Source organism: Arachis hypogaea, chromosome 6, assembly GCF_003086295.3.
Source record: "Arachis hypogaea cultivar Tifrunner chromosome 6, arahy.Tifrunner.gnm2.J5K5, whole genome shotgun sequence".
Taxonomy (NCBI): domain Eukaryota; kingdom Viridiplantae; phylum Streptophyta; class Magnoliopsida; order Fabales; family Fabaceae; genus Arachis; species Arachis hypogaea.
In genome coordinates this window covers 74,967,173-74,982,584 of record NC_092041.1, presented here as the reverse complement: position 1 = coordinate 74,982,584, position 15,412 = coordinate 74,967,173, and the positions used below count along the sequence as shown (strand labels likewise).

The 15,412-nt window shown below is 35.4% G+C and overlaps 1 pseudogene; it reads right to left on the bottom strand.

Moving 5' to 3' along the window:
• Window positions 1–11,710: 11,710 nt before the first annotated feature.
• On the bottom strand, window positions 11,711–11,812 carry LOC112699683 (small nucleolar RNA R71; annotated as a pseudogene).
• Window positions 11,813–15,412: the final 3,600 nt, after the last annotated feature.

Genomic DNA, 15,412 nt, shown 5'->3' with positions numbered 1-15,412 from the left:
AAACCCAATTAATCAAAACTGCCTTTAATTATTTTCAATAAAATAACTTCTGAAATTAAAACTATAAATAAATATATGATTTGAAATTAGTTTAAAATAGGATTTTTCAAAAGTTCTGAGTCTTACATTAAGAGATTAGAAAGGAAAAAGATATTAGTAGATGATGAAAAAGAAGAAAAAGAGATGAGAATTTTAGGAAAAAAAGGGATTAGGATTTTTAAAGCATTGTTAACTTTCATGTCTATGTTTAATGTTAATTTTAGTTAACTCAATTGATAGATGGTAGGGGTGGCAAACGGGCCTAAACCCGCCGGCCTGGCTCGCGTAACCCGCCAAAAAAGGCTGACCGGGTTGGAAAATTAGGACCGCCAAATAGCAAAAGTCCGCCAAACCCGCACCACTTAAACCGCGAACTTTGGCAGGGCAGGGTGGGCTTCCCTGCCGGGCTTAGTATTTTTTCGACAGGGGGTATTTTATAATTTTTTTTTGCCAAAATCTAACTTTTCCCAACCCAACTTACAAGAGAATGAAGATAAAAATTGAGTGTTTTGGATTATGTTTATTTTGTTTTAGAGACAATATTTATAATTATGTTTTGGATTATGTTTATTTGCTTTGGAAAGAATATTTATAATTATGTTTATTAGATATTTATAATTACAAAGACTTTAATGTTTATCAATATAAAATTATAATTTGTTTATATCTTTAGAAATTATAATAGTTAAAAGTAAAAAACAGAAGAGATTTTGTTATGCCTTTATATATATATATATATATATTATTTAATAGTTAAAAGTAAAAAAAAAAGAGGATATTTGACGAGTTTAGCCCTCCGGCCCGCCAGCCCGCCATTAAAAAAAAGGGCGAGCTTCCTCGCTTGCTACCCCTAACAGATGGTTACTTTTTTCAAAATTAATCATCCTTTAACTATTTTTTATCGATAACATCTTTTAAGATTTTTTTGTCAGCATCGGAATCTTTCAAGGTTATTTTTTGTCAGCATCTGAATATTTTAAACATATCAAAATATTTAGAATTAGATTACATAAAAATATTAAATATTAAATAGTCTTTTACTTATCCATTATCAAAGTTTTGCAAATTGAATCGGACTGGCCAGTTCAACAAGATTAATTGGAAACCAATCACCTAACCAGTTCGGTTGACCTCATAAACCGCCTGGCAAAAAACGGTTAAAGAATCAGCCAAATTGACAATTAACCAGTGAACTGCCGAAACTGGCAGATCCTTAAAACAACGATGTTTAACTTTAAACAAAAAAAGAAAAAAGAAAGAACCTTAATCCCCCAAACGCAGCCCAATAGTCCCACTCTTCTCTTTCTCTTTGAAAATTGAAAATTCATATGGAGAAACCTAGTCCCCAATCGCAGCCCCGCAACCCTATATCCCCGCCCTACAGCCACTGCAACCACCATCCCTCTTTGTAGTCATCGTCGAACTCTTCTCTTTTGGAAGCAGGCGTTGCATGTGAAAACTATAAACCCCTGGAAATCAATGAATAATTAGCTAATAAATTAATGGTTTAATTATTCTGCAGGTCCCTATACTTTTTTTTCTTTTCATTTGGGTTCCTATATATTATTTTTTTTAAATTTAGTCCCTATTAACGTTAAATGTCCAAAAAATATTAATGAATTGTGAAATTACTTGTATATCCTTAGGGACCCAATTAAAAAGAAAAAAAAGTATAGAGACTGAATTGAAAATTCGGTAAAACTATAAATATTCAATGAAAGATATTCCTATAATTCTTATTCAATGACTTTACGGCATAACAGATATTCCTATAATCCCTTTTATTTTATCAGTATCATTCTTTTACTTATTTATATACAAATTGTACCAAAAATACCTTCTTTTTTTTTTACTTTCAAAATACCTTATCTTAAGAATCTAAAAAAAAGGAACGGATAAAATGAAACAGAAATAGTAGTAATAAGTATGTATAAAATTAAGTTTTTATCATTCAAGTATTCATTATGATCATGTAACATTTTACATTTGTGTGGATTCATGGAATATAATTTGTGTCTTTATCATATCATGGTACACCATAGAAAACTACAAGGCTATGCAATTTGTGTTATTGAAATTTGAAATCTGAAAATCAATTCTTGTGTTGCAGCTTCCCATTCTTTGAACTAGCATAGGGATTAATAATAACATTGATAATGGCCGGTTTCAAGCTGAGAAGGATTCTGAGAGAGCAGACTTGAGTTCATCAGGTGTCTCAACAATTTGCTGCACATAAAAGCAAATATTTGCAACCATATATGATCATATAAAAGTTTTGAATATCAGTGCCAAATACCTAATCTTGGAGAGCAATTAGAGAAGATGGTTGCATATAACAAGAAAAATGAAAATTAAGTTTACATTATATGAATATATCACTATAAATGCAAGCTTAAGGAAGACAGAATAAAAAAAAGTAGCCGAAGAATAGTTCACTTAATATTGATGTGTTTTGTTTATAGTTTACAAACCAAGGTTTGGTCTAACAAAAAAATAAACTTTTTATATTTCTGTCCAAAATATAGCACATGGTTAAAAACCATGTCAAAATATAGCTCAAACATAATGTTGTTGAACAGGATAAAATTAGTTGAAACTTGGTCTGCTTATTTCAAACTATTGTTTGAGATTTCTCATTGCCAAAAACAAGACACACATTAAAACAATGAAAGTAACCAAGATTTTTTCATGGAATAAATGATTATTGACCAAAAACAAATTGAAGAGTAGTCAAGTGAAGGAACTAACATTATTCATGTCAAAAATCATCACCAGCTGATAAACCTCGATTTTGTAGTTTATCTTGTGCTTGATTTGGGAGATTTTATCACCTTTTCTCACATTTATTCAATGAAATAGCATGGTTTGTAATCCTCCCTAGATTTGTGCTTAAATGTGAAAACATGCTTTTTAGGCCTTAAAATAGCTAAATTTAATTCACTTTAATTCCATTTGATGCCTTGATATGTTTGTTGAGTGATTTCAGGTTCATAAGGCAAGTATTGGATGGAAGAAGTGAGGAGAAAAGCATGCAAAGTGGGAGAACTCATGAAGAAATAAAGGAACCGTAAAGCTGTCAAGTCTGACCTCTTGGCACTCAATCGACCATAACTTGAGCTACAAAGGTCCAAATAAGATGGTTTTAGTTGCGTTGGAAAGCTAACATATGGGGCTTCAAAATGATATAAAATTTGTCATATGTTGCTTCGCGTTTAGGGGTGCGCACGCGCCATGTACGCGTGCACGCCGATGCTGTTCGTGGCCCACTAAAGTGAAATCGTGGCCAACGATTTTGCAGCTCATTTTGGGTCCAATCCAACTCATTTCTAATGCTATTTCATGCAGAATTCAAGCTTGGGCAAGGGGGGATCAATTGTTTGGTAGCTTAGCATCATGTAGGTTAGTTTCTAGAGAGAGAAGCTCCCTCTTCTCTCTAGAATTAGGTTAGGTTAGCCTAATTCCCTCTTAGATCTAGGTTTTGATTATTGTTCTCATCTTGTTTTTTCTACAATTTCTTGTTTCTACACTTTCATTCTCTTAGTTTATGGTGTCAATTTTACTTTTATGTCTCTTTTATGTTTATGAATGCTCATGTTGGATTTTGTTTACATTAATGAAATTTAATGTTTGATGTTTCTTTTATTGTTGAATTGAGATGTGGATTTACTTTAATTGCAATTGGTTGTTGTTAGATTTTATCTTTCCTTGCAATTTACCAAGCTTTCCTTATACACCCACCAAGTGTTTGGCAAAATGCTTGGTTGGGTTTTAGAGTAGAATTTTATGCTCTTGGCTTAGGAAGGTAACTTAGGAACTCTTGAGTTGCTAATGTCCAAGTGATTGATGATTGGGAGCCATTAACCCTAGATCTCACTAATTGAATTGGTGGAGACCTAGGACTTATGGACTTGGATTGACATAGCTCATTTGGCTTTCCTTTATTAGTTAGAGGATGACTTAATGGGGTTGATCCTTGCCAATTCTCAAGTTGTGATTAGTGATAAGGATAGAGATCCTTGACCACCAGCCTTTGCCAAGACCTTTTAGCTATTAGTTTACTTCCTTGTCATTTATCTTTCATGTCTTCTATAAAAAAAACCCCAAAACATACTTCCTAGCCAATAATCATACACTTCATTGCAATTTCTTGTGAGACGACCCGGAGTTGAAATACTTCGGTTAATTCTTATTTGGGGTTTGTTCTTTGTGACAACCAAATTTAATTTGATGTGAAATTTTTTTGTTGGTTTGGAGCTATGCTTACAACGAAATTCTAATTTCTACAAGAGAAATTCCTAACCAACGCAATTCTTGCTATCACCAATGTTGCTGCTTGTTGAAACACGGGCAAGTTCTGTACAGAAAAATCATCACGAAGATGAGCTGTCTACACAGAAACATCAGCAGTATAGTACTTAGTGTTGATAGTCTATCTGTTCAATCCCGGTCAAACACACACCCGATAACATTTAAAATTATGCTTTGAATAAGTTCAATAAAATAAAAGCGACTCACAGTCAACATACCCATGTACATTTACTTTAGAAGCTGAATCAAAAGCATCTTCACTATCAACAGAGAGCAACCCTAAAATTGACATTAAATACAACCAAATCTACATTGCTGCGTGTAAAAATATATCAGAAGAACTAAATTAAGAAATAATTGCAGAGTGGACATAGCATATATGTTTTTCAACTGATTAAAAAAACATTTTGATGTAGTTACTATCCAACTAAATTAAGCATAACCAAATTATATATCAACTCATCAAGAAGGTTTTATTATTAGAATTCATGTCTTGGCAATCACCCAAACATTTGATACAATATAATCTAATGACAGCATAATATACCTTACATTAATACTTAAGAGTATACTTATAGTATTCAAAATTAATCACTAAACCTTATTGCATTTGCACACCAATTGAACTTCACAAGTCATAACTACTACTACAGTATCTAGGTTTGATCCACTCACTTTAAGTAAAAAACGAACGATAGTATCTAAGCAAGAATTATGCTAAAAAGTGTTACTTCAAAACAATATCTATATGAATATCAAACACTAAAATTAGAGCAAACCAATTTTAATCAACTTCAAAAAAATAGACATATGCATAAACATGTTTCATCAACTTCGAATAAATGAAAAAAATCAGTTCTAATGTCACCTATTTTGATAGATCGAGTACAGGCAGATCAAGGCGAAGCGAGGTGGGCTACGGCGACGCGAGGTGCCGCGCAACGAAGTGACGCAAGGCGAGGGCTTCGACGGGAAAACAGCACAGAAAACCGCAGAACAGAGAAGTGCAGAGAGAATGATGGGATGAACGGATGACCACCAAGCCTCCGCTATGGACGACGACGGCTATTGATGAAAACGACGGACCGACGAAGGAGAAATGTAGTGCACACGATCTTCAAAGAGCAAGTTAAGGCTGGCTAAGGTTTTTTTTCTTTGGGATAAAATGCTGGGGGTTATTTTGGTATTTTAAAAAATAGATGCATGTACAACTAGCTATTCTAACCTATTCATAAGAATATTCATTTTTTAAACGAAATATTCTATTATCTTAAACGTTATTCTCACGGCAGGGACTTAATTGAAAAAAATTAATGTATAGGGACCCAATTGAAAAGAAAAAAGTATAGGGACCTAATTAGAAATTCGGTAAAACTATAAGGACCTGCATGCAGAGTAATTAAACCTAAATTAATTATTATTCAAAGAAATTAGGAAATTTAATTTTATAGTTTTGGGGAGTAGAAGTATTTAAATATGAATTTTAACATTAATTTTAAAAGTTTTTGATAAAAAAAAGGGCCAACAGGCCAAACCGGTCGATCTAGGCCTAAACCAGACCCATGATCCAACATATAAGAACCTTGACTCAGCCATTTCCTCCCCCAAATCACAAAGAACGCGCTTAAACTTTGGATGGAGGGGAGAAAACAAAACCTTAGCCCTAGCTCAACTTCAATTCCACATATCTTCCAATCCGGAGCTTCGATCGCCGCACCATTTGTGACCACATAACCACCACATCGAGCTCTTCAAAACTATCTGAACAAAGTGGTAAGAAATTTAAAATTTCTCATGCAGCCTTCTCCTCTTCAATTTCAAAAAATTTTGGTTTAGATATTGAGAAATTTGGTAATTTTGATGGTTTAGGTAAACTCTAGCGGAGGGTAATCACTAAGTTTTATTTAATATACCTGTGGGTACAGTAAAAAACTATTAAACCTTTGTGAATTATTGGATTAGTAAGTCCTATGCTAATTATAGCGATAATGTATGAATTAGACTAAGTTTCATGTTGAATTGGAGTCCAATTGGTGGTTTAGAATGAAATTCTGGTGGTTGAGCTTGCGGAGTTAATATTTAGAGACTTAGAGCATGTGGAGGAGAGGTTTTTGAGGTGTTCTGGGCATAGGAAGAAATTGGCCAAGGTTTGGTTTTGGTTTCTCGTAGTTAATGTATAATGTTACGTGGAAATTTAGGCTAGTAGACTTTAAGATAGAAATAAACTGAATAAATTCTTGATTGAATTTTATGTGTGGTATATGAATTGTGAATGAAGATTGAATGAGTTTGTATGTGTTGTAGTATGATTTTGATGATTATAAAATGATGAGGATTTATGGAGATTATGATATTGGTAAGAATTGTGAATGGTGGATTGTGAGTTGATTGAATAATTAGTATGGATTGATTGAGAAAATGATGGAGGGGCAATTGGTATTGATTTGGTTGTAGATGAATTGATTTGAATTGAGGAATTTGGAAAATTTAAGGTTTGGTGATTTTGGATAAAAGTTTATTTTTGACCAACTTCGTCGGGTCATAACTTGGCTTCCGGACTCTCAAATTTTGTAAAACTTATCTTGAACAAAAATTGGGTCCGTGAAGATGTTTGAAGGATGGACTGAAAATGATTTTTAACGAAAAAGTTATGCGCGTTCAAAGTTGGGTGTGTAAAACTGATTTCTACAGACTTAACAGCTTTTTAGAAAAACACAAGGTATGAGTACGCGGAAATATGCATGCATACGCAAGAATCCTCTCTGTTCAACACACTCGTGTATGCATGAGGTGGATGTGTAGGCGACTATGTCAATTTTTTCAATCATGCATACGCGAGAATGTGCATGCGTATGGGAAAGTGCCTTATTTACACTCACGCATATGCGATTGGGGGTACGTGGGAACCCCCTTTCTGTTCCATAAGCTCACATATGTGGATGGAGCTCACATATGCGATTTTGCCATTTTAACACTCATGCATACGCGAGAGTGGCATGCATACGCATGACCCCTGTTTTGATGAAAAGTATAGTTTTAATTTTTAACCCATTTCTCTAGTTTTCTAACCCTCTTTAACTACTTTCTAAGGTCCGATTCCTAGTTTCTAAGCATAGGGAAGAGAGTTAAAACCTAGAGGAAGTTAACATGATAGTGAAGAGGGTTATAAAGTGAAGGATTTTAACTGATGAAGTGCGGAAGTATTGAGTATAATATGAATAAAGGCTAGATTGATGATGACTGATTGATATTGAATGAACTATATGGCATATGGATAATAAGATTATCTTAGACATGAGTTTTCCAAGGTAGATGCAGTGGCGTGCTACCACTTGCTCTAGGTTGAGATTCGATACTCTATTCACCCTCTGTCACAAGATGTGACCGAGTACTTTAACTCTCCGGATTCCTTTATGGGCATATATATATATGTATATATATATATATAGCTAGGGGTTTTCCCCATGGATATTTTTGAGTTTGGGGATATATGCACAGAGGGATTGTCCAAGATTAGCTACCGGACTTGTCGGGTTTGGCTATATAACCGACAGGTGAGACTCATCAGCTATAGGATAGGCATACATCATATGCATTTGTATATTTTTCTTGAGTGTGCATTGTTTTTGTTTGTCTAACTATTTAACTATGCTTATCTGCTATTTGTTCTACTTGTTGTATTTGTACTTTTATCTGTGTTTTTTTTTTTTGTTTGATTTGTATGCGTTTGTATCTAAGAGACCCTCTCTTGACGGAGGTGTGATGAGGGTTGTTCCACCCAGTGGTTAAGAGGTTTGAAGGAGATAGAAGGTGAATAGTTAGATTAGAGCTAGAATTCCTTAGTTAGATTACCAATATTTCTAATTTAGAGTCAATTTTAAGTTTGAATTTAAGTGTCGGAGTTCTAGGAATGCCTCTGCCTTTTCCAAGACCGTATATATTATCTATGTGGGCATCTTAACCATACTGAGAACCCCCTCCCCGGTTCATTCCATACATATTCTATTATTTTTTAGATTCCATACATATTCTATTATTTTTTAGATGCAGGTTGAAAGGCATCTCATTGAGCATTTTGGAGACTCTTTGAAAGCGAAGAATTCTCTTTTGGGAATTGGTGTTTTGTATTTTGTTTATGTATATATATGAAAATAGATTCTCTGCCCTGTATTTTTGTATCAGTCCCTCTTAGAGGTTGACAATGGAAAAACAGGTGTTTATATTGTAGTTTGAGAAACATTTTGGATATATATATATATATATATATATATATATATATATATATATGTGTGTGTGTGTGTGTTTATACTCTGGCCGGCCTTAGTTTCGTAGGTTGAGTCTGGAGCTTGACATTAGTCTCTTTTGGAACTCTCTTTATATATATCGTTTATCCTTTTCCATTTGATCTTGCGTATCCGTTTTACATTTATTCGAACAAGTGTGATGCGAGTTTCTGTTACACCTTTTGCTTAGCTTATTCTTCAAGGCTCCTAGTTATAATTTCTTTCAACTATATTTATATATGTATTTTCTGTTTTAGAGGTCGTAATACCTCGCTACCTGTAATACCTTACCATGCAGAGCTTTATGCTTAAGTCATAAAGCAGAGATGGCGAGGTATTATGACCTCTAAAAGAAAAAGACGTATATAAATATAGTTGAATGAAATCATAACTAGGAACCTTGAAGAAGAAGCTAACAAAGGCGTAATAGAAAATCACACACTCGTTCAGAAAATAAGCAAATAAAGATTATGTAAAACGGATACACTAGGATGAAAGAAAGGATAAGACATATATACAAAGATCAGAGTTTCAAAAGATATAAATATCAAACTCCAGACTCGACCTATGAAGCTGATGCATGAGCATCTTTTCTATCTTTTTCTAGTGAATTTGCATTTGAATTATTAAGTTTAATCAAGATTTAATTACTTTTAGCCACTATGAATGCTACATTAAGTTGTTTGCAATTTCTGTTTAATTCAGGTAGCATTCGGATGGATTTGACAGAGTTTTGTAGCAGAAAAGGAAGAAAGCGAATGATGTTGTCAACCTCGATCTCCTTGCACTCAAACAAGAATAACTTGAGTTACAGCGATCCAATTGACGTGATTTTAGCGGCTTTAGAAAGCTAACTTTCAGGACTTTCCAAAGATATATAATAGTTTATACTTCTGTCAAAGTAACGCTGGCATAGTGGCGCCTAACTTGGAGAATCCCAAGTTAGGTGCCGGAAGAAGCACAAACTCTAAGTTCAAGGCTGCCTAGGTGGCGTAGTTCAATCACCAAGACTCATGTTCAAGACTGCAAGGGTGGCGCCTAACTTTAATTCATGAAGTTAGGTGCCACATCAATGCAAAAGACACCCTGGAAGCACTGTAAGGGTGGCGCCTAACTTGGAATTTCCCAAGTTAGGCGCTAGTTCATATGAATCCAAGTGGTCCCGCATCCATCAAGCTATGCAACGAGAGTTAATTAGGTTTTGATTAAAACTTTTATTTTATTTTAAAATAGAAAAAGATATTATTTAGTTTTAGAAAATATATTTTACATTAAATAGGATTAGATATAAAAGAGGAAAGAATCAGCCCTTCGGGCTCTTCTCTTCTCTCGGACCTCATTCCACACTTTACAGTTTTACAGAACCCTAGTTTTCTCTCTGAATCATGAGTAACTAAACCTCCACTGTTAAGGTTAGGAGCTCTATTTATTCTATCGATTAATACTTTTACTTTTCTATTTTAATTCATGTATTGATTTCCATTTCAAGAATTGTTATCGTTCTTTATCATATGAATCTGGGTGGAACAGAAGTATGACCCATGTTCTAATTGAATTCTTATAAAACTTGGAAAAGCTCGTTGTTTGAACAACAACTTGAAAATAATTTCTCCTAAATTTCTAATTATCTGTACTTAATGGGATACGTGTCATATAATCCTCTTATATTTGGATAATTAGGATTTCTGTGGCATATAAACTAGAATTGAACTTAACCCTCTAATTGGAATCAAGTCACCAAGGAATTGGCGGTTAATGAAGGTTAGAGGAGACTAAAAAGCTCTAAAGAATGAGGGTTTAGTCACATATAGTTTGCCATGAATTGAATCTTGGATGATTTAGATAGTTGGTAAGAAAAGTTAATTCAGAAAATAAATATTGCTGAAACCTTAACTATTTTTTCCATATATTTCACAACCCGTTCACTGCTTGCTTTCTAATTTTTTGAATTTACTGTTTAATGCAATTGAGACTTAAACACTCTTTTCTGCTTGTCTAACTAAGTAAATCATTCAATGATTGTTGCTTAGTCCATCAATCCTTGTGGGATCGACCCTCACTCACCTGAGGTATTACTTGGTACGACCCGGTGCACTTGTCGGTTAGTTTGTGGGTTATAAGTTCTATACCAAGTTTTTGGCGCCGTTGCCAGAGATTGACTGTGATTGAGAATTATTTGTTGTTTGATTACTTAGATTAGGCATTTTAGTTTAATTTTTTACTTAATTTTTGCTTTATAATTTTTGAAAATTTAGTACTATTATTTTTCCTTAATTTTTGAAATTAAGTTTGGTGTTACCTAGTTAATTTTATTTTAATTCTCCTGTTTAATTTTCTTATTAAATTTTGAAATTCCTAGCCTAAATCTAATCATCATTTTTGAAAATTTTTTGCCTTAATTAGTAAGTATTTTTATTTTATTTCTTTACACAGGTTACCTCACTGGGAATTCTATACACTCTGACGTAAAGAATCCCACTTTTCTTGTCTTCTGTCTGTTTATGACCAGGAATAAAGACAAGGAACCTCTTCTAGATTTTGATCCAGAACCTGAAAGGACTTTGAGACGGCGTTTGCAACAAGCTAGACTTTACAAGGCTAGTGAAAATTTGAGTGAAACCTTTGACATGGAAGCTACAGAGTCCACCATGGATCATAATCGTGTTGCCAATGCCAATATGGCAAATCTGAATGAGAATGAACAACTTAGAAGAGTGCTTGGTTCATACACTGCCCCCAATGCAGATCTCTATGAAAAAAGTATTGTGGTGCCTCCTATAGTTGCAAACAATTTTGAACTGAAGCCTCAGCTAGTCACTCTTGTGCAACAAAATTGTCAGTATCATGGACTTCCTCAAGAAGACCCAAATCAATTTTTTTTAATTTCTTGCAGATTTGTGATACTGTGAAGACTAATGGAGTAAATTTTGAGGTTTACAAACTCATGCTCTTCCCATTTGTTGTGAGGGATAGAGCAAAGTTACGGCTAGTTCTCAACCCAAGGAGAGCCTGGACACTTGGGATAAAGTAGTCACTGGATTTCTGACTAAATTTTTTCCACCACAAAAGCTGACTAAGCTATCAGTGGAGGTTCAGACCTTCAGACAGAAAGATGGTGAGACCCTCTATGAAGCCTGGGAGAGATTCAAGCTGCTGACCAGGCAATGTCCTCCAGACATGTTTTCTAAATGGACTCAACTGGATATCTTTTATAAGGGCTTATGTGAAATGTCCAAAATATGTTTAGATAATTCTGCAGGTGGTTCATTTCACATGAAAAAGACACCAGAGAAGATTACTGAGCTTATTGAGTTGGTTGCTAACAACTAATACTTATACTCATCTACTAGGAATCTTGTGAACTCTGGGACTCCTCAGAAGAAAGGCGTTTTGGAAGTCGAAGCTTTTGATACTCTTCTTTCTCAGAACAAAATTTTGTCTCAGTAGATGAATTTGATTACTCAACAATTGAGTGGGATGCAGGTTTCAACTGTCAACACTCAGAATGCACCTCAAGAGGCCCCTTATGACATGACTAGTAGCTCTATATAAGGTGAGAATTATGACTATGCTCAATCTTCTTCTGAACAGGTCAATTACATGGGGAATGATCCTAGAAACCCCATTAGTGATCCATACTCTAATACCTATAATCAGGGATGGAGAAATCACCCAAATTTGGGGTGGAGAGAGCAACTTCAGAGATCATAGAATTTTAATAATAATTCTCAAGGAGGTTTTCAATAGAATAATTTTAATAACCACCAATTTTAGTCATCTCAGCAAGAAACTCCTCAGTCTTAGAAGACTACTGATTTGGAAGCACTAATGGTGAGTTTTATACAGGAAACCAGAGTCTCAATCAAGAACTTGGAGATTTAGATGGGTCAATTAGCCACAAAAGTCAATGAAATTGATCAGAGGACCACTAATAGCCTTCCTGGTAACACAATCCCAAATCCAAGAGAGGAATGCAAGGCTATCACCTTGATAAGTAGACAAGTGGCAAGTACGAAAGCACAAGTTACTGAGGAGCCGGTTGAAAAAGAAGCTCCAGAGCAGACTGAAGACATAGTTGTACACGCCCCTCCTAGGCGTGCAGACAACCCATTCTAGTCTCCTTGACACTCATCCTACATGCCTAAAGCTCCTGAGTACAAGCCCAAGATGCCATATCCTCAGAGACTTCAAAAGGAGACCAAGGACAAGCAGTTTTCAAAGTCCTTGGAAGTTTTCAGAAAGTTACAAATCAATATTCCTTTTGTCGAGGTTTTAGAGCAAATGTCTTTCTATGTTAAATTCATGAAGGAGTTGTTGTCAAAGAAGAAGCCTTTAAAGGGAGATGAGACAGTGGTCTTGACTAACGAATGTAGTGCCATCATTCAGAATAACTTGCCAAGGAAGATGCCAAATCCAGGGAGCTTTCAAATTTCATGTGCCATTGGGAGTAGAATCTTTGAGAAAACGTTATGTGATCTAGGAGCAAGCATCAATTTATTGCCCTTGTCTGTAATGAAGAAGTTGCAAATCCAACGGACACAACCCACAAGGATAGCATTACAGATGGCAAACGAATCTATAAATCCTACATATGGATTAGTGGTGAATATCTTGGTCAAAGTGGGTAAGCTCTTTCTCCCAGCAGATTTTATGATTCTTAACACGGGGGAGGATGAGAATACCTCTATAATACTAGGAAGACCATTGCTAGCCACGAGGAGAGCATTGATTGATGTGGAAGAAGGTGAATTAGTGCTTAGAGTGCATAATGAGCAACTGGTCTTTTATGTCTTCAAAGATATACATTCAACAGGTGAATAAGAGAGGTGCATGTAGACTGAGCCTATTGATCTAAATCTTCAAGAATCCCCTGCTGATGCACAACAGAATCTGCAGCTCAAACCTCCTTTGGTGACCATCAACAAAATTCCCCCTAACATCAAACCTAAGTTTGGTGTCGGGAATGCATCATCCACCAAGGAGGTGGTTCTCAAAAAGAAGAAAGTACATAGGGGATAGAGAAATAAAAGGATTCTCACTGAATATTTCTCCCCAAGAATGAAGATGGTATTCACTACATGCCCAATCTTGCCTCAAACAGTGAACAGGATCCTATCTTTTGAGCATATCGAGTTGATCCATGGGAGCACAGGAAATAAGTTCACAGTGAGGGGTGAAGAGCTGAGTCCCTATGATCCTCCTCCTTAGAGGAGATGACCATCAATCTAGTGACGGTAAAGAAGCGCTTGTCGGAAGGCAACTCGATGTTTTCGTATCCTTAAGTTTGATTTTTACTTTGATTTTTTTATTTATTTAGTTTTGTTTGAATTTCTACTGTTTTTCTTTATTTTATGTGTATTTTGATCTTGCAGAGTATTTATAAAAGAAACAGGTGAAATCAGACAAAATTTTGGATACCCTAAAATAGTTAGATTCGGACTGGGTAGTGCCTAACTTGATTTTCTGAAGTTAGGCGCCATTTGTGCGTAAATTTAGTGATTAGCTATTGAAAGGGTGGCGCCTAACTTGGTTCCATGAAGTTAGGAGCCATCATATAAAGTTAGCGCCAGCTATATATATATATAAAAGGGTGGCGCGTAACTTGAGAAAATCCAAATTAGGCGCGATGGCATATTATTGCATTCGAGGAGCCTGGCGCCTAACGCCACTTTCGTTAAGTTAGGCGCCAGAAATCATATAAAAACAACCCATATATATATTTCCAAATCAAATCCTTCATGATTCTTGACCCCACCCCCATTCCTTATACATACATTAACCCCATCAATCCCTCATGCTTGAACTACACCTCCACCTGCAACCCCTGTTCCTTATATCCCCTTTGACCGAAAGCCCAAACCCCTTTTATATATATATATCACACCCCGTAACCATACATGACCCCCCTTATATATATATATATATATATATAATTTTAACCTCTCTTGTCTTTTTATCATTTTATTCTTCTTTTGTAATAATATTTGTTTTTACTCTTCCGTATGTCTTTTTATGTCCTTCCCTGTTTTCAGTTTTTCTTTGCTTGAGGATAAGCAAACTTTTAACTTTGGTGTTATCGCTTCGCTTGTGGCTTTTCTGTTTATTTTAATAGCATCAAAGGGAGGCGAATCATCTTCACGGAGGAGCAGCCTGAAGAATGAGACGACTGGTGCACGAAATCACAATCACACTTTTGCAATTCGGCAAAACTAACCAGCAAGTGCACTGGGTCGTCCAAGTAATACCTTATGTGAGTAAGGGTCGATCCCACGGAGATTGTCAGCTTGAAGCAAGCTATGGTTATCTTGTAATTCTTAGTCAGGATATCAATAATTCTCAGATTTAATTGTAAAAAGTAAAAGAACATGAAATAAATACTTGTTTTGCAGTAATGGAGAACAGGTTGAGGTTTTGGAGATGCTATATCTTCTGAATCTCTACTTTCCTACTGTCTTCTTCTTCATGCACGCAAGGATCCTTCCATGGCAAGCTGTATGTTGGGTTTCACTGTTGTTAATGGCTACCTCCCGTCCTCTCAGTGAAAATGTTCAACGCACGCTGTCACCACACAGCTAATCATCTGTCGATTCTCGATCATGCTGGAATAGGATCCATTGATCCTTTTGCATCTGTCACTACGCCCAACACTCGCGAGTTTGAAGCTCGTCATAGTCATTCAATCCCTGAATCCTACTCGGAATACCACAGACAAGGTTTAGACTTTTCGGGTTCTCAAGAATGGCCGCCAATGGATTCTAGCTTATACCACGAAGATTCTAATT